General features: G+C 44.9%; 1 non-coding gene across 1 annotated transcript; it reads left to right on the top strand.

Annotated features, from left to right (window-relative positions):
• The first annotated feature begins 2,632 nt into the window (after positions 1 to 2,632).
• On the top strand, positions 2,633 to 2,735 carry LOC130883272 (U6 spliceosomal RNA). Its single transcript, XR_009057956.1, has one exon. It is a non-coding gene; the product is annotated as a U6 spliceosomal RNA (small nuclear RNA).
• The last annotated feature ends 19,815 nt before the right edge of the window (positions 2,736 to 22,550 follow it).

Genomic DNA, 22,550 nt, shown 5'->3' with positions numbered 1-22,550 from the left:
CTGCCTAGGCAGATGTACTGAACCTAAGACACTTGTCTCAGTAACCGTATCAGAAGAAGAGAGTCACTGGGGTGCAAACACCGGACTAAGGTGATGTTTATTGTGTTTTGAGGCCAGTGAGTTCATGTCTGCTCCTGATTCTCTTTCTGTGTGGATACTAGAAATTTCTTTGTACTGCCTCTCCTGCCTCCCCATCCCTGTCTCTGCAGAGGCCTAGCAGAACATCTCTAGAATCTTCTTCCCAATTCAGAACTCCCATCCTAATCTTTTTTGGCTTTTGATTGTGTGTGTGTGTGTGTGTGTGCACTCCTGTGTGCATACATGCACACCTGTGTGAATGCACACACCCATGTATAAGCTTGAGGTCAACTTTAAGTGTATTTTTTTGATTGTTTCCCACCTCTGTTTTTGAGATAGTGTGTGATAGTTAGGGTTAATTGTCAATTTGACAGAATCTAGAATCACCTGGGAGATGGAGATCTAGAATGCCTTTTGGGGCTTCTCTTGGTTGTATTAATTAAGGTAGGAGCATTTGCCCACTTTGGATGACATAATTTCTTGACTGGGCTGGGATCCTTGATGGGATAATTGGAGAAAAGGGCTGAACAGCAGCAGGCATTGTTTCTCTTCCTGACTGTGGATGCACTGTGACCTGCTGCATCAGGCTTCTGCCATTCGGACATCTCCATTATTATGCACTGTGCCCTTGAGCTGTGAGCCAGAACAAGCCCTTTCTGCCTTAAGTTGCATTTGTTGGGATGTTTCGAGTCAGTAATAGAAAATATATAGGGTCTCTCATTGGGTGAGTGTCTCTACAGTGTGCACTTGCAGAGCCCCCAAGTTATTAGCCATCATCCACCCTTGCCAGCCCTGCAATGGCATCTATGGGCTCTGAAGACATAGTCTAGGATCCAGCTACCCTCCAACTGGCTGTGGTCTCCTTTTCTACTTGTTTAGCTGCTTATTTCTCCAAACAACTGGTACATTCTGCATTCTCTGTATATGCAACTTTCAAGGCATGGCCCGACACTTTTATTTGTGCCTCTAAACTGGAGGGAATTCTCAGATGAGAAGGTCAACTCATTGGGAGAACCCAACAACTCCAAGGAAGGTAAATATAGTTCTGAGACTCAGAAGCATTTATCTGAGATCAGCATCGGGTCCTATTAGCTCCAAAGTGAGAGCCTGTTCTTTGGAAGGAAAGAATAGATAAAGTGAGGGATGTGAGAACTCATTTGCTAGCAGCAAATGCCTCCAAACAGGAGCATGTTGGTATGTCACCTTCTGTTGGAGAGACTGAAAGCCTAGACTTCCTGCTGTCAAGCCTGTGTCAGGGACATACGTCCCTTCTGAGTGACCACATCTAGAGTCAGTCTGTGCTGATGCCTACCTTAGGCAAGTGTCACAGCCTCCTATGCATAGGCGACAGCAATGACATCAGTTTCTCTGCTTTCAAGAACTTACTAAGGACAGAGCACAGGATGGGATGGAGCAGAGATGTCTCTGCAGTGTCCTTCCTCCACGCACTCTTATTTTTAAATACACATCAAATCTGCCAAAAATTAAACCCAAGCCACAACAAGTAACTGTTTTCACTATGTCCTAGGGCTCTTTGGTAAACACAAAGTCTGGAGAGATGGCTCCATCAGCCAAGCACCTGCTGTGCTAGCATGAGCATTGGAATCTGGTCCCCCTGACCCACGTGAAAAACATGGCAGCATGTACTTGTGTTCTCCAAGCAGAGACAGAAAGAGCACCTGTGCTCACCTCCAGCCAGCCTAGACTAATTAGGGAGCCCCAAACACACTGAAAGACTTGTTTCAAAAGCAGTCTAGGTGGGGCCTAAGAAGCCCCAGGTTGATTTCCGACTTCCTTATACATGCACACAACAGTCCAAATACATGTGTACAGGAAGACACACATGTGTGCGTGTGCACACACACACGTACACACCTTGCATACACACACTCACATGCACACATTATGCACACACAGACAAATGCACACACATCCATGCACATCCATGCTCTCCCACACATGTGCAATCCAAGTTGACAAAGTTATTGTATTCTAAGTGTTTCACTGAGAGGAAATATTGGACAATGACTCACATTGTATAAATTTAGTACTGTGACCCATTCATTCCATAGAACTTTAGGGCTGTTCTACCCTAATCCAGTCTTTGAGGGATATGTGAAACACAGTGATGGCAGCTTCTTATTGCGCACAGGTCTGGCCCTGCCCTGGAAGCCAGCTCAGGGATTGACCATGACACATATGTGTTGGATTTTGCATTCTCTTTGGCCCCAGCCTAGGGCAAACTCATATCATGTTCTTGACCACACTGGTGAAGTAGTTGGGGAACATGCCACAGTAGTGAGTGAAATGATTAATGTCAATTAACGTGCATCCTTTAATTAGGGAATAATATTGAAAGAAGAAGAAGAAGCAGGCCGTGACCAAGTGTGAGCAGGGATGACTCTAGCAAACACTGGAACTCTCCAGACTGAGTGGGAAGTCCACCCCAGGTAGAAGGGGTCTGGGCTGAGCAGACAGCTTAGTAGGTAGTGTGATTGGTTTGCAAGCGTGAGGACCTGAGATTGACTCTAGAATCCACATTAAAACAGTCCTAGTGCTCACGTCAGAAGCACGTATACTAACATAGAACGATACAGAGATTAGCGTGTTCCCTGAGCAAGGATGACACTCAACTTTGAGAAGCATCCCATATTTTTATAAGGGAACCCACAAAAACAGCTAATATGGGCTCATAGGAGCTCACAAACTCTGGACCGACAGCTAGGGAGTCATCAAGGGACCAACCTGGGCCTTCTACGTATGTGTGTGACAGTTGTGGAGCTTGGTTTACTCATGTGACTCCTGGCAGTGGGGCCGGGGCTGGCTTTTGGGAACCTGTTCTTAATGGTGGGTTGTCTTGACCAGCCTTACTACAGGGAGAGAGGCTTAGTCCTACCTCAGTTTCAAATGCCCTGCTTTATTGACATCCATGGGAGGCCTGTCCCTTTCTGAACAGAAACAGAGGACAGACAGGACATGGGGAATGAGGGAAGAGAAACCGCCATCAGATGTAAAATAAATGAAATAATTAATTCCTAAAAATATAAAAAAAAAATCCTAGGCATGGGGGTTTGTAGATGTAGTCCCTGTGTTGAGAAAGCAGACGCAGGTATACCTGGGAGGTCACTAGACAACCCGCTTAGCAGACTGTCTTAATATGAGTCACTATTGCTGTCCTGGAACACCAGGGCCAAATGCAACTCGGAGAGGGAAGAGTTTCTTTCAGTTTGCAACTCTCGGCTCACACTCCCTTACTGGGGGAAGTTGGGGCAGAGGCCATGGAGGAATGCTGTTTACAGGCTTGGTCCTCATGCTCACTCAGTTTTCTTTCATTTGACCAGTTGTATTGTTATCCACAAAGGCCTGCGCTCTCCATCATCATCACTGACCAAAAAAAAAAAAAAAAAAAAAAATGCACTGACTTGCCTCCAGGCCAATCTGAGGGAGGCATTTTCTCAATTACGATTCCCTCTTCCCAGATAGATTTAGGCTGTGTCAAATTGACAAAAATCTCTAGGACATCTACTTTGCTAGTTAAATCCTGGCCAGTGAGAGACCCTGTTTCAAAACAAGAAAAGAAGGGAAAAACCAATCAGCCAACCACCACCACGAACAACCCGCATCCCAAAACACAAGTGAATGGATTCTGAGCAAAGACAATGGAGATTGTTTTGTGACCTCCACATGCACACACACACACACACACATACACACACACACACTCACGCACACACTCATGCATACACAAGGGTGGGGAGGGAGAGGGAGAGAAAAAAAAGGAGGAAAGGATAGAATTTGTCCCACAAAAGGAGCTCCCTTGTATCCTTGTAGTTCAAGTAAGTTCCTTGCTCTGCCTATTTCTGTTTACACAGTAGCTGTGTAACATCATCGGCTCCAGGCTGCCTTCACCCTCAGAGGAGCCCAGCCCCAGAGGGACATGGGGTGGAGAGGAGGTGCTGACCCGGGCTGTTGAAAGCTAAGACAACACAAGCACCCACTCCTATCTTCTCCAAGACGTGAAATTCGCTTCCAGCTTATTTACCTGAGAATGAATTTCGCACTGAAGAGGGCTTTATGTCGCTGGAGACGAGGCAGTGGAGATATAAGCAATTTGAACAAGGGTACTGCACATTCGTCCTTATAACAATTTGTGTGTAACAGCTTTTATGCAAATGATGCTAAAGTGGTACCTTTTTTTCTAAATTGGACATCCTTATGGTTATAATTTTCCTCTGTAATAATGCCAAAAAAGAAGAAGAGGAAGAGGACGAGGAAGGAGAAGAAGAAGAAGAAGAAGAAGAAGAAGAAGAAGAAGAAGAAGAAGAAGAAGAAGAAGAAGAAGAAGAAGAAGAAGAGGAGGAGGAGGAGGAGGAGGAGGAGGAGGAGGAGGAGGAGGAGGAGGAGGAGGAGGAAGAGGAAGAGGAAGAAGGAAAAGAAAGAAACTAGAAGAAGGTGATAATGAAGAAGGCTGTCCCTGTGGGCTCGCACATTTCAGCTTCCAGCACCTCTTGTGAAGTTGGGATGACAAGTTCCTTTCATGTGCACCACAGTGACAAAATGAATACTCTCTGGCTCCTTCTTCCTCGCTTTCAGGGCGGTTAAACTTTAGATGCCCCCATGAGCAACCTTTGGCACCCCGAATGATCTGGCAAGCTTCTCACCCAGCTTCCAAGACCCCTCCCCCTAATCCTTTCCCTCCCAAGCTGAGAAACACCAGCTAGCTGATTGGATTTTAGTTTCAACACTTGTTGTGTCTTTTACATTTATCCCCACTTTCCCCAAGTCAGGCAGGTGACTTTTAGAAACAATAGGGTTTAATTGACTTTGATACAATTGGATTTATATACAGTATTCTGGGCAACTATCCCAAGGTACTCATAGAATAATCCACATTATTGTTGCTTAATCGACCGAAAATTTTTGCAGAGGCAACAGAAGACGGTGTCTATTTCAAACAATGACTTAAATTTACCCAAGGACTCGGCTAAACAATATATATAATTTGTGGCAGCGGAGGCCTCTGGGATGGGTACAGCTAGAAGGTCGTAGCAAGCGCTGGAGAGGTGGGATAAAGAGAAGCGCTGAGAGGAAGCGGAACATAATGATGCTTTTGGAACCTGACCTTGAAGGAGTCGATCTCCTTTCTCTGTTTTGGTTTTTCAGCTTTAAAAACATGTTCTTCAAAGATGGTCAAAAAAACTTTTTTAAGACAATGGTTTCCAGAATGTATGCATCTGGGGCTTTGGAATTTGGAGGGTGTGAGGGGAGGAGACACTGGGAGGCAAGCTGGTGGCAAAATGGACTCGCCTAGAAAGACTAGAGCTTAGCTTTAGGACACCTTGTATCTAAGGCAGGTGTACCGCTCTCCAGATATTTGACACTCGGGACAATGTCTGCCCATTCCCAACTTTTATCTGTACATGTCTAGCATGGCTGGAAGCAGATACCTCTGATGGGGTAATCCAAGCACAACATAACTGTGTCCTCATCCCCACAGTGACGTGAACTGAGAAGCCCCAAACCGAGGCTCGGGTTGGCTTGGAGGCTGATGTTTCTCACCTCCAGGATGGTACTTTCAGAGACTGCACGTGATGGAAGAGGCAAAAAGCTTCCAACAGTCTTTTTTAGAGGGGTTCAAATCCCAACCGTGAGCATGGGGCTCCTGACATGACTGATCCCTGAGTACTGTCTGTTAATACTAGCACATTACAAATTAATGTCAGCTTATGACAGGATGTGTAGAAGCATGTTCAGAGGTCTGCCATGCACTTGTCAGATGGGCCAGACAGACCATCGTGTAAGGTTCTTACAGAAGCAAGAAGACCCCTGCATCTCTAAATTGATACTTATGGCATTATTGGTACAGGACACCTCTTCTTTTTACCATCGATCCAATTTTATAAAGCCACCCAGAAGTCACATGCTGGTTGTTAACAGCACCCACGGCAAAGGGTTAACCTCTGATATTCACTGAGATAAAACACTGCAGGCATTCCTTGACATTTATTGGCACTCCAAACCTAGGGTGCTTGGACCAGGTCAGTCCTGGGCAGACACTGGAGATTAATAGAGGAGCAAGATGTGTTCTCTATACCCAGACAGCTCAGGGTTTAGTCCTGGAGAATGGTGGGGGCTGTTGGGATACTGGCTTAGTTTTGTTTTCTTTCTTGGAGGGTACCTGGGTGTCCCCCTGCATCACTCCCCACACACATCACTCCCCACACACTTCTTTTAAGATAGGGTTTCTCAGGATTATTTTTTTGAAAGAGATTGGTTCTTGTCTGTGGTTTGTCGCTCAATCTGCAAGTTCTTCCATGCTTGTAGTTTCCACAGTGTGGTGAAGGAGAACACATGACCCTGCATTTCTTTTCTCACATGTCCCCTTGCTTGTGACACATCTTCCTAGGAGCCAGTCTGCTTGTTACAAACACGGGGAGGGCCAGCAAGATGACTCAGCAGGTAAAGATGTCTTCCACTAAGTCTGATGACCTGAGTTCTATCCCTGGGACCCACAAGGTAGGAAGAGGGGATCAACTTCCACAAGTTGCCCTCTAACTGCCCCTGGTATGTTGAGCAATGCACAGGCGCACACACAAACACACACATGCGCACATGTGCAAATAAAATGCAATTTTCTGAGGAAATGGAGGAGAAGAACAATCTGGCAGACTGCTGAATAAGCATCAGACCCCTGCTGGTCACAATCCTCTCTGATCTGATGATTGTGCCAATAGACTGTGACATTAGATTCACCCATCAGCCCATTAATTGGAATTGGCAATTTATTTTCCAGCAGAAGTCAGCTCTGAGACAGTGGTATTACCACCTATAGCCCATTGGACAGATGTGAAAACTGAGTAGCAAGCAGGAGGTACCTGGATACTGGTGATACAAAAGGTCTGCCATCCCGGCCAGTAGGTGTCCTTGTGGGGGAATTCCTGGGTGGAAAAAAAATCCTTCCGGGGATTTCGTTCTGCAGCTGGAAGTGTGTTGACAGCACTGGCTTCACCTTGCTCTCCTGCAGGCAAAACTGCTCAGGGCCCAGTGTGCATACATCAGCATATCTAGCCGTCCTTCCAGAAGCCAGACAGGGAGGCGCATCACTATGCTGGCTTGGCTGCACGAGACAAAGCAATTTGCATGGGTCCTTTGTGAGCTTTCCCTCACAGTGGTACAAACTCATTAAAATCTCATGAAATTCTCCCACATAACATGTGGAGCAATGCAGGCTGCCGCCCTAAAAGTTAATATGTGTGCGCTCAAGGGGAGGGGCAGGAGAGGCCCGCGTATCGCAGGCTGCTCATCATTGGATCGAGTTGCCGTGGACCAGGGGACCTCCTTAGCATATTTTAATTACTGTCTGGATGCCCCTGTAAATAAATGAGCCGGTGGCTGGAGCTCGGAGCAGGCTGGGGACTGAAGCAGAGGCAGAGGGTCCCAGTGGTCCTTCTCCTTGCAGCAGAGCTGAACTTGGGTATGATTGTAGCCGTGAGAAGAAAGGCTGCTGGCCTACCTGGGATTAATGAGGACCCAGGGAACGGGGGATGGCTCTAGGCTGAAGCTGGGGTCATTAAATCCTGTTGGTCATTAATCCTCTGGAAATGCCCAGGGCTGGGGTCATTATTCTTGGGAGATAAAAAATTCAGGACCAAACAGCACGAGAGCCTGAACACTGTGCATTTCTCAGATTGGGATGTGCTATTTGTTAACGGAGTCCAGTCCCGGGGAAACAAATCTCCCTTTTACATATCCATCATGTCAGTGCGAATCACTTGTATTTTAAATGATAATTTAACTAGCATGCCTGCTGTCTGCCTACTGTGTGCCAGAGATGTGGTAAGCATGATCGTCTTTTCCCCTTTGCTAGGTGAAAGGTGTTTAGTGATGAAGACACTGAAGGTCAGAGAGTCTAGTGACTTGAAGAAAGTCACACAGTAGAACAGCAGGACATCTTGTGACCACGTGACTTATAGCTTCAGCTCCGTGGCGACACTGCTGCAGCGACTGATGATGTTTGTCACTACAGCCTTGGGGACGCACACTGTCTCCTTGAAGAGGCGTGTATGTTTGCAAAGAAGCCTATGTGACTGCGTGGTGACCGATGAAAACCATCCCTGTCCACACAAATTGACTTCTCCGTGCCTCAGGTTCTTCATCTGTAAATTCTTTTTTTTTTTTTTTTTTTTTTTTTTTTTTTTTTTGGTTTTTTGAGACAGGGTTTCTCTGTGGTTTTGGAGCCTGTCCTGGAACTAGCTCTTGTAGACCAGGCTGGTCTCGAACTCACAGAGATCCGCCTATCTCTGCCTCCCGAGTGCTGCATCTGTAAATTCTTCATCTGTAAATCTGTCATGCCACCTGTAGGGCTGCTGGGTGGACAGGGGAGCGGTTTTTAACCAAGCACTGAAGAAAGGGGTCCAGTGCAGAATGGGAAGCATAGATATGTTTCAAAAAGAAAAAGAAAACGCTGGAATAAATAATAAACTAAAGTCCTGTGAAACAAACTAACAGATGAAGGAAAGAAACACTGTTCCAAAGTACCCATTGCTACATTCTGCCCCTGCAAATTAGATCCCAGAAAGGTTAGTCTTGTGCGTTGTTTGGCTTTCAGATCTTCTTGCCCCTGACTCATGAGTTCTTTGCTTGCAAAAGAAAAGAGAGAGAGATGAGGATGTGCTTCTGTTAGCAGGACTTTCTGTACAAGGATGAGGACCTGAGTTCAGTCTCCAACACCCATGTTCAAAGCTGAGTGCAGCGTTGAGAGCCTGTGATTCCAGTACTGCAGAGGCAGAGAAGGGAGAACGCTTGAGGTTTGTGGGCCAGTCAGTCTGTGTCATAAAATAAGGTGGAGAGGGACTAATGATGCCACTGGACACTGATGCCAGCAGAAATGCCTCATTGAGCTAAGACTGAAGGAGTGGCCGGGTGGTGGTGGCGCACGCCTTTAATCCCAGCACTCGGGAGGCAGAGGCAGGCGGATCTCTGTGAGTTCGAGACCAGCCTGGTCTACAAGAGCTAGTTCCAGGACAGGCTCCAAAACTACAGAGAAACCCTGTCTCGAAAAACCAAAAAAAAAAAAAAAAAAAAAAAAAAAAAAAAAAAAAAAAAAAAGACTGAAGGAGTGATGACAATGTAGGGACACGTTGAAGAAGAGGACTCCAAAGAGGTGTGGTGGTCAGAGTTTGCAAAGGTTTGGAGTAAAAAGAATCAGACTGTGTTCAAAAGAAAAGCAAGTTGAGTGTGAATAGCATGAGTGAGGAAAGGGTGAGGGCCAGGCTGTGCCAGGATATGCCAGGCCTGTGACTTATGGGAGGGAGTTGGGAATTTTACTAACATTTCTCTTGGAAAGTGGAGGACAGACTTAGTAGATCAATGATCTACATGCAGTGAGGGATCCAGGGATCTCTTTAGTTGTGGAGTGAAGGGAAGCTGTTAGAAGCTATAGACAGGCCTAGAATTCAAGATAGAGGTTTCTATGGGGAGGGCAGCAAAGGGAGGAGCAGGTGCTGGGGGAGGGAGCATGTCCTGAAGGTGGAGCCTACACACAGGAAGGGCAGCAAAGGGAGGCACGGGTGCTGGGGGAGGGAGCATGTCCTGAAGGTGGAGCCTACACACTTGCCAATCTTTTATGAGCCGATCTACTCAGAATCTTCTTGGGTGCTCTTCACCACTGCCATCTGGCTCTAGGAATACTTAACACATACTAGGGACCAGACCAAGTGGTCCATCAGTGTAACACTTATCTCTCACCAAAGCTGCCCCACCTGCCCCACCCCTACAACCTGTGGGTATGCCATCAAACACAGCAAAGGAACTTGGCAATGTAATCAAGTTAGGAGTCTCAACGTGAGGTTGATATAGATTACCTGTAAGTTGCAGGGTTCCTTTGAGGTCAGGACCTATTTCTGGCTGGGCTTAGAGGAAAGACAATCGCAGGCATGAAAAAGGGTCTGGCTTTGAATATGGGAGAAGGGACTATAAGACAAAGAAGGGAGATCATCTCTGGATAACGGAAAAAAAATCCAGACACTGGTCTTTCCCCTCAGACTTCTGGGAGAAGCAGAGTTCTGAGGCCATTTCAGTTTAGGCTTAGAGAGACACCTGTTGGCCTTCTGCTTCCGAGCAGATTAGACAACTGAAACACCCTAGGAAGCCTGAAAGGATGTCTGACATCTCATACCATGAATCCATTCCCTTCCTAGCACCTGTGACTCTCCCCTCTACAGGTGAGCAAACAGAGAGATCCATAGACGTTAAGCCCTTGCTCCAAGACTATGCCGAGAGTTACCCCTGGCCGGTGCTCCTTCTGGTCAACCCCAGCCCACAAAGCATCCCATTTCTCTCCCACCCCTGACTTTTCTGCATCACAGTTCAGCCTCATCTTCCTACAAAGTCCCACGGAAAGATCCTTACCTCTGTGGCTCTTCACCTGGATACTTCGAAGCATGCATGCGAAATTCTGCTCTCAGTCTTTGCAAAGCCTGTCATGTCACATGAAGATTGTGTGACCTCACTGGTAGGAGCTTTCGCTGGGAAGGTATCATTTACTGGAGAGTGTGTTTTCCTGCACTGTTATGGATCTCTCCGCTCAGGCAGCTGTCTAACAGGCTGAATAGTCTTTCATCTTGTCAAACACTTCCATGCGTCTCTCTACAGCTTTCTCAGCCAACATGTACACACCTAATCAATCTCATGCCACTGTCTCCAGACTCCCAAGCCCAATGCATGGCCCCAACCACTCCCTTAAAGAGACACTCATTTCTTTCTTTCTTGACATACTAAAAAATGCTGCTTATTCAAGATGCTTTCCCAGTGATGTGAAGGAAGCTTGAGCGCACGTGTGAGCCTCTTTGTTACAACAGGCAGGCCCATGGGGTGATGTCTTTCCTACCATGCAGACCTATGCAATGCTCTCTCTCTCTCTCTCTCTCTCTCTCTCTCTCTCTCTCTCTCTCTCTCACACACACACACACACACACACACTTAAAGCATATTTCATCAATACAGTCCACTTACTCACGATCTAGACACCAAGTCCGAGATCAGCAGGATGAGTGTACTCACAGGGCTTGAGGTCTTCCCGTAATACTGGTGGGCTTTACACCCCTGTGCCTTGTGGTTTGTGGTCTCACCACATCCTATAACTCCTATCTAAGTACAACTGTCAGATGAGGTTCTAATTATCCCCCAAACTCAGTACCGACACAATGTGCGTGTATTTCCTAGGACGTATTGCTCTGTTCTTGATATCCCACGGGTCTTTGCCTCCTCTTCAATATACTGATTTGCAAAAATTTGGCATATGCCTTGCCTGTTTCTGCGAGGCTGATTGCAAAGCCGTCTCCAATTCCTTACCTCTGCTCAGGTCCAGAGCCTTCGCCATGCAGTTTCTCCCTGCTCTTGCCCCACACTTCTTGCCCTGATTTGGACCCGTGTAGATCATCATTAGCCAAGGCAAAGCTAGCAAATGTGACAAAAGCAGGCTTTGAGAAACATTCCCAGGAATGAGTCTGGCTTTCCCCTCTGTGTCTCTACCACTGCCTAAAAACATGCCCAGGCTAGCCCTCTGGGGAAGAACAGAAAAGTCCAGCCAACAAAATATCAAGATTCAGAGAAGGAAGCAAGAGCAGGGAGAGTCAGCAGAACTCATGATGGCCACCCGAGAGGAACAACTACTTGGTGAGTCTTATATGCTATGGAGACGTTTGTGAAGAGCGTTACTAGGACCACAGTGGACTCTAGACAATGGAGTGCTCCCTCCATGTAATCCCATGCTCTCCTTACTGGTAGACACAGACTCAAAGCCCATTTGCATCCTCAGGCCCAATACTTAGTAGGAAGCCAATGAATATTTATTGAATTGGATGTAATGTGATTTTCAAATTTTGCACACGATAGCAGCCTTGAATTCTTTATTTTTAATGTGGGGCTTTTGTTATGCAGTATGAAACTTACCATCATTTTTCTTGTATGACTCCAAGTGATAGAATTTCCATTAATAGATTGATCCCATCATTTGTGCCAAGGCAGAGGAGAAACCCACTTTAACACATCCCCACACAAGGCAGGGCTCTCTCCAGAACTGTTGCTGTGTATAAAACAGTAATTAAAACTTATATTTTTTGTTGTAAATATATCACATGCATTCCTTAAATGAACTGTGTGCCCTGAGCTATGTTGAAGGCAGAGGTCACTTGAGAGTTAGCTGTTGTCCACAAGCCATTTCATCGGAGTGCAGAGTGAAGAAGCCAAGATAAAATGATTGCTATTTAAAGATACCAATTCAAAGCAAAGAACTTCCATAGTGATTTAGTGGTAGATGGAGGTTTTGTCAGACATATTTAGTTTCTTGGCATGGCATTTCCCATTTAAATTCCTCATTTACTGCAAACATATCCACACAAAGGAGACACGAAACTCTGTTTTAGAGTTTCTTCTTAATATATATGGATACATATGCATACGCACACATTTGCACACATATGTATTTGCATTAGCCGGGATGGAAGGAGGTGAGTGACTGGCTCCAGTCTTGAAGCCCCTTTGACTTTCACGAGGTGGTAAAAGTCAGCTGGGGTCTCAGCTCTGACGAATTTGCATCTCTTTGAATATGACGCTTGAAAAACCCCAGCGATAGATTAAATTTTGCCAAGGAGAAAATGAGAGAGAGGCTTCCATCTCTCGGGTCTGCTGGGAGGATCTTTATGGTTGATTTACTTTTTAAAAATAAATGTTTCTTTATGTGTTCCCTTCAGTTCCTGCCCAGGCTGCCTCTATCATCCAAGCTGTAACTTGCATGGGTCCTATCAGCCAGCTAACAGTAAGTCAACCTGGTTCCCGGTACAAGGTGAAGGGCTATTTCAATCTCAGCTGCATATACCTTCTGTGTTTTCTGATTAAAATGTGCAAGCAAACCTTGGAATAAACTCTACCTGACATGACTTCTAAAATAATTTATGCCGTCTGCAAACCTCCGATGGAGGGACTGATCTGAGTGTCTGTCACTGTATTTCAGATGATCCAAAATGGATCGCGGCTTTTAAATGAATTTAGTGGCCAAAGGAGATTCTTTTGAAAAATGTCACCGAGGTTAGAACACATGAGTCCTTGTCTAAAACTATAGAAGAGTGTGATGTTTTCTTATAAAGGTGGTACATATTTATTGTCAAAATTTGAAAAGGTATAAATAAAGAGAAAACAAAACACCCCTAATTAAGGAAGCCAGAGAGACCTGTTGTCACAGCACGTCGGATCAGTGGTCAGGATCTGTGTGTTTTGAGTGAGAAGGTGGCGGTGGGAATGTGGAGATGTCTGGGTGTGTCCAGGAAAGCTGATGAGAAGGGGATTGAGACTGGAACTTGAGAAAGAAGCCTGTTAGGGGATGATCATGCGTGATGTGGTTATTAGTTAGGATGGGCTCAGATTCGCTGTATTCACAACCAGAATCTCCAACGTCCCCATGGCTAAATGGGGTATGGCAATAGTGGTAATAAAGAAATGCATATAATATATTCCATACTGAAAATGTAAAATCTAACATGAAGCGTCCCAGCTTCTGCTGTGAACGCCAGTCTAACTGCCCATGAGTTCATTAGGAAAGTTGTGGAGGTTTTGGATCTGTTTAGTTTTGTTATGTGATGTTTTTATGTGCAAGGATTATTTACAATAAAGCTTATATTTTTAAAAAATAATAAAAATAGGCAAAAGTCCCTCTTTCTGGTGACTCAGTAAACCATCCTGAGATACTAATGTCTAGGTAATTGGTTTCTGGGTGGTTTGCATGTGACTGTCTCCCATGGGCTCATGCATCCGGCGGCATTGATTTGGAAGGTTGCAGAACCTCCGGACATATAGCCTTGCGGAAAGAACTGGGTCACAAGGGGCCGTGAGGTGCAACTTCACCTCACTCTTCCATCTATTCTGTTTCCTGACAGACCCAACGTGATGAGCTGTCTCAAGACCTTGCTCCTGTGATGGACTTCATCTCAAACTGCACATGCAGGTATGTCTTTCTTCCTTCAGTTATCACGTGACAGCTCTGTGGCCACAGCAGTGGGTACCACGCGGAGGAAGTGAGGGTTCTGGGGATCCATGGAGAAATAAAGGCACAGACTGATGATGTCGTGGTACATATTGGCTGCAAAGGATGCTCAATGAAGTGTTATAACGCGGAAAGAAGAAAGAAGTATTGGGACAAAGGAGAAAGGAATGGAGTGAGGAAGGAAGGAAAGGAGAGGAAGGGAGATAGTCTAGAAGAAAAAGAAGTGAGGGAGGAAGAAAAGAAGAGAAGAAGGAAAGAAAGAAGAAAGAAAGGAGGGCAGGAAGGAAAATTTAATGTCCTGGACTTTCTGTTCTCACATCCAGGTAACATCAGAACTGTTAGACTCGAGGTTTATCATGTGCTGTAAACCTGATCTCCCAGGAAAGCCACACCAGGTTTTGAGACATTTGAGATAAGTGACACAAAAATACGTTTCACTAAGATAAGGCTGTGTGTCAGCACCCACAGACACTTCACCTGAAATGGCCTCCCAGGTTTCTGGGCCGTGGGGCTCACTTGTAGGAGGTGCCAACAAAGGCTGCTTCTGGATAAGGAACTCAGCTTGGATAACAAGAGGCTGGGGCTTCCCTCTGCTCTGCTTGACTGTCCCAGGAGATCTAAGGTCTCTGGGGATCAGGTACAGTATCTGTAGCCGAGGGACAGCCATGCTTTTTTGACATGGTTCCGATCTGGCCAGGCAGACCTAGAGGTCAACGAAGAGAGGCATTACCTCACTCTGGTGTCCAGAGATTCCCCACAGGCATGGCCACCCCACTCATGAGAACACAGTCATTATTGGGGCTGGAGAAGGGTTGCCATGCCCATGGCAGAGGTGCCGTCATTGTCTACCACTGTGGCTCAGAAAGTGAAATGACTTTCCCAGTGACCTCTAATCTCACCAGGGTAGTCCTGGACTTGCTCTATATGAAGCTACCTCTTCATAACCCTCTCATGAAAGCAAGGTTGCTTTGGCCCTTACAGGACACCGTAATCTATGTGTATATTGTGGGCTGTATATAAATGGGCCATTCTGAGCACTCTTTTTCAGGGTTCATTTCCTTACAAACCATCCCTTCGAATGCCAACTGGCACAAAGTTTCAGGAAATAAATAATTTCTTACATTTATAATTTTGAATGAACATCTCACATGGAAAGCTGGCTGAAAATGAATACTCCCTTTGCTCATAGAACAAAGCTTGTGTTTAGAAATAAGCAGGGGTCGAGATGACAATTATACAGAGAGGAATGTCTGAAATAAGCCCAGCTCCCAGTCAGACTCCTTGGATGACACGCCCACATTTAATACGTTGTGCTTATACTCTGTTTCCCTACTTAATTAAAATCAGGTACCTAACAGGAGCCATGTTGTAAACAGAATTCATTCTTGAACTCGGCTTTATGTACAGCTGTTGGCACAGCTGTGATTCAGTTTCTGGGCCCCGACGGCTTTGTTCTGTTCTGTGTTTTGATCAGTGGCGCCTCTTCACACTCTCTTCACACTCTCTTCACACTCTCTTCAGCTTTCAATCATGAAAAGTCTCTAACTCGGGTCTGCCTCTGAGGCACTGTTCTCCAAGGGTACTCTGGGTGTCACAGGCCCCTGCCCCAAGAATTCTACTGTTTCTGAACAATAACTCAGCTCTTTCCTCTTGAGCATTTATTGTTACTGTATGTGTATGTACATACACGTGCCTGCCTTGATGCATGTGTGCAGGTCAGAGGGCAAGTAGGATTTGGTTCTCTATTTCTGTCATGTGGGTTCTGGGGATAGGACTCAGGACCTCAGGTTTGGCTGTAAGCACCAGCCATATACTTAGGTTCAGAGTGTTAGACTTGGTGCTGTGGGAAATGCCCCTGTACACTGTAAAGATTTGCCACTCATATTGGTTTAATAAAATAAATTGATATAAAACTTTAGACTCACAAAGATAGGTGATAGAGTATTTTCTTTAATTTGCCAAATGTAAATGAACCAAATATTGTAACTATAATTCTTGCTTGATAACTGTTTTGTTGTATGTCATCTTGCTATGTTAAAGTTAAAAACCTTCCTTTTTTATTTAGACAGAAAAGAGGAGGCTGATGTGGGTGGGATTCTCCTCTGTATGCTGTCAATATGTTTTATTCCCATTGGTTAATAAAGAAGCTGCTTTGGGGCTATGGCAATGAAGAATGCAGTAAGATGGGAATTCCAAGCAGAGACAGAGGAGAAAAGAAGGCGGAGTCAGAGAGACACCATGTAGCTGCTGAAGCTTACGGTAAACTGTGAGCCTTGTGGTAAAACACAAAACAATCGGAATGGATTAATTTAAGATGCAAGAGTTAGTTAAAAGACGCCTGAGCTAATAGGCCAAACAGCATTTTATTAAACCAATATGAGTGGTAAATCTTTAGTGTCCAAGAGCATTTCCCACAGCATTCTTGGCATATGTCAGGGTTGTGGTTTGGATGTGAAATGTCCCCCACAGACTCAAGGTTTGAACACGTGGTTCCCAGCTGGTCGTGCTGTTTGGGAAGGCGTGTGAAGACTTGAGAGAGGAAAGAGGCCCTGGTGGCAGAAGTTAAGAATTGATAGCCTGGTTCTACTTCCTGTCCTCTGCTTCCTGAGTGCAGTGTGACCAGCTAGCCTCTCCCCGTGGTCGCAATGCCTTCTTATCCTCGTTGCTGCCATGTGCTCCCAGCTGTGATTGGCTCTATTGCCTCTGGAATCATGAGTTGAAAGAAACCATTCACCCTTCAGTTGTTTTGGTCAAAGTTTTTTTATTGCAGCAACAGAGAAGGAGCTAATGCAAATCCTTTGGTCCACAAGATGCTGAACCCAGTTAGAAGATGGGAGAAGAAGAGGAGAGGACAGTGGGGCACCCACCAAGGTTGTAATAGAAGTAAGTACTCAGTGCGGGACTGTGTGTTGAGTCTAGTACATTTGAACACTGACCGTGGCTGAGAGATCATGAATGCATCCCATGTGGCAGCAATCCAAGGAAAGAGAAGAGGGCTAGGAATGCCACATCAGACTCCGGATCTGGTCAGACTGGTGTAGGGAGAATGACCAACCATTTGGGAGCATTCTATGTGTCCATCAATTCAGATATCCCAATATTTCCCCAAACTTGCCCCTAATGGCTTCCCCCATCATCTCCTCTGCAGAGTATTCCTGACTGTGAATTTCCACCTGTTTGTCTGACTTCTGTTTAACCTGACTTCTTTGGTTTTTCACACATGACTCCTAACTTTGCTTTCACAGACCTATTGTTCTCTTACTAAATTGAAGACATAGCCATTGATGTGCATGAGAATAGTTACCAGGGTAGTCTATCATCTTCAACTCATATCACTAAAGTTCTTAGAACAGTTTTGAATCACTCTTCGACATCACAGCCCTTACAAGGGGAAAAGCCTTCTCCCAACACACAGTAACAAAAAGGGATCTTTCCTATACTACCTGTAGGTCACCCTGAAAAGCCTGCTGTCTGTTGACCTTTCTTTTATGCCTTCTCTTAGAAACTCCACTGTAATGAACCAGAGAGAATGCTCCCCCATCTCTTTCTTGATTCTGTCCCCAGTCAATTGGTTTGATTTTGTTGCTGGGGCATAAGATAGTCCCATACAGTGTTGCCTGGAACTACCTGCCCATTGTAAGCCCTAAAGATAAGAGGATGTTGCTGGCTTTGATGGTTCTATTTGTGTTTAGCAAGTGGAGAGTGTGTTGGCGATTAGATAATGAGATGACAGTGTTGATGATATCCATAAGCCATTATTATTAGTGCAGTGGCATCTCCATGGTACCACACAAGCAATGGGCCCTAATGTAGGGACATAGCCCCACCCATTGGGGGCGTGTTCGCCTCGGGCTAATGTTTACTAATAAATCTGCCTGGCGTGATCCCAGCAGCCCCTTTTTGCTCTGCTTTTCCTGTTCTCCGCGGGAACCTGTGGTCCTGTAAGTCTATTTCCTTATTAAAGCTGTATATATTTTTATAATCTTTCTACATTCATTTACGCCGCCACACCCTGATGGTAAACAATCCACTCAGAATGAAGCCAACCATGTTAAATGTGAACAAACAAACTCTCTGGATGATTGTGATGGTGCACACTGTCCCTTCTACACTGGGAAGGCTGAGGAAGAAGGAAGTAAAAATCTGAGGCCAGTCTGTGCTACCTACTGAGATTTTGTCTCAAAAGAAGCCTGACTAAACTAAATGAAGGAAGGAAAACAGTAAGCCAACAACCCTTTCCCAAACATTCTTAATTGTCTGGGGGGTCACTTTGAAAACAGGGTTTTCTTCTAGCTGGAGGTTGTCATGTCCATGGTCTTCCTGGAGAACCTTACAACTCTTCCAACACATAAAAAGTGCTCTTATATGAGGAATGACTTCACTGAATGCTATTCCAAGAATTTGATGGCTCCTCAGTCCCATGGTGACAGAGGCTCAGGTAGCTAGACACAAGTATCATTCCTTGTTATGTCATGCATGATTCATTCTCTTGCTATGTCAAGAGAGGTCTAGAAGCCACTTTCTAGGCAAGCGTCACAACCACAGAGACTGCCTGAAGATTTCTTAGGTCATTCATGTTTTAACATGCTCCCTCCATGCTTCCCAGCTCCCACAGAGCCTGACTCCAGACAGAAGTTCCTGTGTGCTATGTCCCATCCTCAGACATGAGCAGTGATGTGGAAATCTCATCATTGTCTGGCTCACTGTGCCCACATGAGACATGGTTGCTCAGTACAAGTCAGGAGGCAGTTGTACCAATGGTTTTCATAAGATATTGAATTAAAAAGTCAGCTTAGTCTGGATTTTCCAAGACCACCTTTCTCTTTGGGGAAATTGCTTTTCCCCGTCAATCAGGATTCTTTAACAGCTTTCTCTACTCAATGGTGTACCATTTTTCCATCTTCACCTTTGGGCTTTACCAAGATCATGAACTTTGGGAATGTCTGTTTTCTTCCACTTAAAACTTCAGGATTAGCATCTATGCCTGCTGCTCTTGGACAATCCACCCAGGATAGAACACATTCAGAAGTATGGCACCAGCTCTTAGATACAGGCCTTGTCCCATAAACAACTATGTTCTGAGAATGGAGAACAGTTCTGAAAACATGAGCTAGCCTGGGGTGATATGCAGAGTTGTTGTCAGAGAATATATCTATATCTATTTCTATACACACACACACACACACACACACACGTGTGTGTGTGTCGTCAGAGAAACAGTATTTCATGGAGGTTGGATTCTCATTGATTGTGATTCCAAATACTCCAGACATCATAATCATGTCTTTGTTTCATTTTATCACTTTTCTTATTGTGCATATTTAAAAAAGAAACAACCGAATGTGCTTCCTTTGGTGTATAAAGTTCACATAATAAAGCACTATACTGGGAGCTATTTAAAGGTAGTGGTTTAATCCCAAGACTCCAAAACATCAGACAAGAGAATGAGACGGTCAGGGGAAGGCTTCCTGTGCTCACACATGAGCCTTGGTCTTTTCAGACTCTCTTCCCTCTCTCAAAACCTTGCCATACCCCTTTGCTATTCTGATTCCTATGCATTCTCTGTGAATAAGCAAGAGGATGTTTTATCACCAAGCCCAGCAGACAAAGCTTTTGATATTTGCCAAAGCTTAACTTAGTTAGGTTATATTGACTACCTGGAAGAGCGTAGGTTTGGACTCCATCACCAATTTCCCTGGGGTTGTGGTTTACTGACATGGGAACCCTGGGAACTAGAGGTAAATATTATTACTGAGATTTTTGCCCAAGGATTATTAACCTTTCCCCCAAGTTGTAATTCATGGATTATTGGTTCTTTCTTTCATATTTGATAATCAACACTTGATAAAACCAAAGCTATGTTCAACCAAAATGAATGTGCTAGATTTTGGTGTTTGGTTTAGTTGTAAGTATTGGGTGGCTGCCTCTCTGTCTCCACTTGACTAGATCTTTCAGAGTTCAAACCATGGCTGGTCACATGACAATCCCTCCCTGGCCTCCAGTCACCTCTGGATGCTGTGTGCTTGTCACCTTGGATTCTCTAAGCCCATTCTCCTCATCTGCGCTTAAAAGCAGTGTGGCTCACTGTGCACTTCCCATATCCAATTTCTTTGAATCTTTGTGGGTTGTTCAGATTGATAAACTCACAGAGTCTTAATTTTTATGTCTAATTTGGGCTTTCAACCAACATATTTGAATGCCTACTTGGATCAATCAAATAGACTTACCCACTACTTTCATGTTTTGAAGGCACCGTGAACATAACAAGGAGAAGATTTGGGGTAATTTATCTACCCATAACCTTACCAAAGTGAGATAGGAGCCTCATCCATGAAAGCTACTGCCCAGCTTTCCCAAACTCCTGAGGAGCAGCCGTCCCTCCAGTTTTACTTGCTGGAGACCTGGAAATAGAGTTCCACTTCCTCCTTCTCTCTCACTTCCTAATGCCAGCCTCCAGCAAGTTCCATCCATTCTTCTTCTGCCTTTTCTCTCACTTCTTTCCACTCTTTCTCTACAATGCTGAAGGTGTAAAGAATCCAGAAAGACTTTTGTCATCCCAAGGTCAAGTGACGTCAGTAGGTTCTACTGACTTCCTGTCTTCATAACATAGCAAGAGAGTCCTTGACACTAGGCCACGTCGTTCCTTGATGGTTACCATTGCTACTTTTCTGTTACCCCAAGATGTTGTATGTTCACATGGCTGTCTATACATCTCTAGATAATCCAAACAATGAACAGATCTCTGAGCTCAAGGCCCACCTCCTGCTTCAGTTTTTGTCCTGCGTCTACTCTCAACAGTATACCCTTGATATCCAAACTCTGCCTACCTCAAAGCCTTCATGTACACAGTATCCACAGCCTGGAACATTCTTTTTCTACTTTTTGCATGACTCCTTCTCAGTCTTCCACTTTTAGCTTAATGGTCTCCCCTAGAGAAATCTTTTTAAATTATTTTTTTTCTCAATTCCAAGTTTCATTCTTTATAGACTATATCACAATTGTGATTATCTTACACATTTTTCAGTTTAGATTTTTAAATCTCCCTGACCTTAATGCAGGTTAGGCACAATGATAGCTTGTTCTTTGGTTTTACTCCCAGGGAGACATCTTAATGCCTAGCACACAGTAGACACACACAGAGTTAATATTGCTGATAAAATGGATGCTTCTCTGCCATCCAAAAAGCAGGAAACAAGTTTTTACTCCAATTTATTCTGATACTTTAAAGCTTTCCCATTATATGAAAGGGGTGGTGGCTTCCTGAGCGGTTCTTTGCGACAGCGATGAGCTAGCTGCAGTTAACAGGAAAGCTCTTTCGCTAAGGGTGTGGACAGTCAGTGGGAGGCCTTTTCTCTCCTGCTCTTCAGAAGGCTGACAGCAGGAAGTATTTTGAGATGCCGACTTTACTCTTGTGAATTTTAAGATTAATGTCTTATTTGATGTATATGGATGTTTTGCATGTACATGTATGTCTGTGTACCATATGCGTACAATGCCCATGGAGATGAGAAGAGAGCTTCAGATCCCCTGTAACCAAATCTACAGGTGGTTGTGAGCCTACTCACATGCTGTACCACAGACTGAGGTTGCCCCTGTCTCTAGACTCTATAATCTGGTGGGACCTGGGTGCCTGATTTGGTTATTGCTATTGTTTGATTTCTTGTTTTGGAAAAGGAATTCAAAATCAGAGCATCTGGGTACTGCTCTGAAGGCTGCTTGTCTCATGGAATGAAATCATGGACCAGAGTTTATAAAGTCAGACTGTTACATCAGCACTGAGCTAGGTTGCCCTGTGTGGATGTGGGATTAGCATTGACCCCTGTCCAAGTTACCTTCCACTCCTGCTCCCAAGCAGAGAGATGCTTAGGCTGACTCTCTTCCTGGTGAGAAAGGTACCCTCTCCTAGTCGCTAGCAGTCAACTATATCCTCTCAACTCGTCCCCCGAACCTGAGGGGCGAGTCTGAAAACTGGCTGTCTTGATGTCTCAAGCGGTGTCTTTGTCAGTGCGTCCTGGTTTCTGGCTTCCTTGATGCTACAGAATGGAGAATTGCTCTGTTGCTGCAGCTGGTTGTTGTACCAAAACAGTGGGATTCAGCTAACTCTTCTTCAGAGCTGTATGCAATACAAGAACCTTCTAGAATGCCATCAGTTAAGGCTTCTCTCTCCTTAGACTGGCTGATGACCAAGCTCTCTGTAAGAGAGGCAGGCTGGTGCTGGGTTGGAGGAATCAGAGAGGAGAGCTAGAAATGAGGATATAACTAAGGTTCCTGCACCCAGTTCTAGAGCATCATGCAGATCTCAGACTCATGCATTCTGTTTTGAAATTGATAGCAGGAAGAGACTGCAGGTAGGGACACTTCACAACCCTATCACATATGTTAAGGCAGCCCTCCCTTCCCTATACCCTGCATTGCCTCAGTCCTTACTTGAACT

This window comes from Chionomys nivalis, chromosome 10 (assembly GCF_950005125.1).
Source record: "Chionomys nivalis chromosome 10, mChiNiv1.1, whole genome shotgun sequence".
In the NCBI taxonomy this organism is placed as follows: Eukaryota; Metazoa; Chordata; class Mammalia; order Rodentia; family Cricetidae; genus Chionomys; species Chionomys nivalis.
This window is presented reverse-complemented; position numbering and strand designations above follow the sequence as displayed.